We start from the raw sequence: 3,030 nt of genomic DNA on the forward strand, positions 1-3,030 counted from the left end.
TTGATAATGCTCAGTGATGTAAAATCCTCTGGCCCGCGGGACGCCTATTGAGGACCACGGCTCTATTGGCCCGGCTATGATGGCCCACCAAATGGTGCTTCGCTGCCAATTGTGGCAGCTTGTGCGTGCGTCTCCTCGTCCAACTTGCCTGGAGACAAGCTGGGTGAACACCACACTCATCAAGCACAATTTGAAATGTTCCTCTTCCTTCCTGTCTCACTATTTTGCAGCAGTCTGACCAAACTTCGATCCCTTACACACTTTTTCTGCGTGTTATGCTGTAATACCAAAGTCTGGTGTGAAACACAATAAGGAAGGAAGAGCAATGTGGTGCCCCGCCTGTTGTTGATACCCCCGCAGTTACTGTAAATATTTGCATGGGTGCAATGAGGGAACAAGGTGTACTTCCTGTTGTAACAACAATAATACCGTGGCTTCTCGGAGGAGGAGAGGACGCCACCCTTCTCTCCTATCATTCTAAAAGGCGGCTTGAACCAATGAAATCTAATCCTGAATGAGGAATGGGAGGCGATATATATTTATTTGGACAGTAGTAGCACCCCCCAAAGGTGGTCCCCAGAGGAAAGAAAACAAAGCCTTAAAGCAAATGAGAGAATAAGTGAGATGAAAAATGATTAGATCAGCAACTTACACGTTCAGGTTTTACAACTTTCAAGAGGAAGTACACAACCTGACCTTATTTCAGAGCAAAAACTACTTATCATTTTTATTTAACATTTTTCATTGATCTTGTGCTCCCCAATGGTGCAATGCAATGCAATGTTGTGTAGATCCAAGCTGTGGCCATCAGGAGTTTTCCCGATGGGCCGATTGACAGCTGTTTATTTATTTATATGTTTATTGCTGTGCCTTGCCTTGGTAACTACGGTAACTAAATCTCCCGGGCCACAGCAGACACAACACAACATTTGGGGGCGAATTGGCACAGTCACAACCGCCCCTCTCAACACAGAGAACAAGTGCTTAGCCTAGGACCCCACCATGGCATTTTGGGTCAAGGTTGGGGTCAGGGTTCAAGAGTTTTGGAGTAGAGTTAGGGTTTCGGTTAGGGTTTTCGGTTAGGACTCGGTTGGGGACTGGTTGAGTCTTGGGTTTAGGTTGGGAAAAGGCTTTGGATAGGTGTCAGGTCAGGGTTTAGACTTGTGTTAGGACTATAGTTCGTGTTATGGTTAGTCTTCAGGGTTAGGGTTCGATTTCCCGTTAGGGTTAGGGTAGGAATTGAATCAGGATTAAGGTTTCAGGCTGCACACCGGAAGAGTGGTTAGTGCACAGATTCACAAATTGTACATTAAAACCTTCTAAATACAGTTCCTAACATTATTAGAGCCCTTTAGACATGAAATAACACCCCTATAGTCCCCTTTATACTTGTATTACCAATATATTAGACATAATATGAGTAAAGAAAGGCTGCATGGTGGCCTCATAGCTTGGGGACCCGAGTTCAATTCCACCATCGGCCATCTCTGTGAGGAGTTTGCATGTTCTTCCTGTGCATGCGTGGGTTTTCTCCAGGTACTCCAGTTTCCTCCCACATTCCAAAAACATGCTAGGTTAATTGGCGACTCCAAATTGTCCATAGGTATGAATGTGAGTGTGAATGGTTGTTTGTCTATATGTGTCCTGTGATTGACTGGCGACCAGTCCAGGGTGTACCCCGCCTCTCGCCCAAAGGCAGCTTGACTTAACTATCAAGCAGTGCACTTTGAGGCCAAAGGTCACATAAATCCCCATTTTTCATAGCTGTCTCAGGCAATGCTTGTAACATAAAATTTATTTTCTCATATATTTACAAAGTACTGATGCCTAGCGACCAGAATACTACATAAACATGTATTCCAATGTTTTTTTGTACTAATTAGTAATTCGTTATTCTGTGTGCATACAAAAATGACACTAAACAAGTTGGAGCTGCAATATTTTATGAATTTATTTCCAAATGTAAACTTCACTATTCCATGCATACGAGTTATGACAACATACATTAATTCGACAATCTTGTTATTTTTCATATTTGCATAGGACATGGTCACAATAGAATTGTCTAAACATGTACAAAAAAATAATAATGCCGTAATAAAAAAAGGTACAGCAGAGCAGCTAAGACCAGCACATTACATTACATGTGGTTGGAATCCAAGGTACAACTGTACAACTGTAATACTTGGTGAGTGTAGTGATTGGTTTGGTTTGCTCAGAGAACACACACACACACACACACACACACACATATATATATATATATATATATATATATATATATATATATATATATATATATATATATAAAGATAGACAAACGAGAAAAAGACACCTGAAAGTTAACTGTGAGGTCATAGTAGAATGTACTGGCCATAGCTGAGTCAAGAGTTATTATTTACACATTACATTAGAGCGATGCCGAGGGGGGAGGGGGGGGGGGGGGTGGCATCTTGGAGTCACTACAACAGGCAACTGATGGTGATGGACAGCGGAGAAACGCACAAGAGGTATCAAGAGAGCGACATTGCACTGAGGACAGACAAGGGGCGATGCTGCAGCACGCCTCTTTGCTCAATATTTACGATTTCTTTTTATTTATTTAACAAAAAAAGGTCCATTATCAAGCCCAGCATTACTGCAACATTCACATTTTCCCTTCATTAGCCTTTGGTAACACACTCCTTCTCGCCATCCCATAATGGCTGCCTCTCAAACGCCACTAACTAGTCTTAACGCCACTGTACTGTATATCCTTGACTCTTTTTCCAGTTGGCTACACAGAGGGCCCGAATGACCTGGGAAACAATGAGGAACGTACCTTACGCACGACTCACAATGTTTAAAAACTCAACACATAAAAACAAAAAATACGGGGGTCCATAAAAGCAGCAAAATTGATAGCAACTTTAAATCCTTTGGAATGGTTGGGCTTCTTCGACGTTCATTAGCATGAAAAACATCGCTTGTGTAATGTACAGCAACAAAACACTTTTAAAATCATAATTAAATAAGATTTTTTTTTTAAAA

Source organism: Doryrhamphus excisus, chromosome 6, assembly GCF_030265055.1.
Source record: "Doryrhamphus excisus isolate RoL2022-K1 chromosome 6, RoL_Dexc_1.0, whole genome shotgun sequence".
NCBI lineage: Eukaryota > Metazoa > Chordata > Actinopteri > Syngnathiformes > Syngnathidae > Doryrhamphus > Doryrhamphus excisus.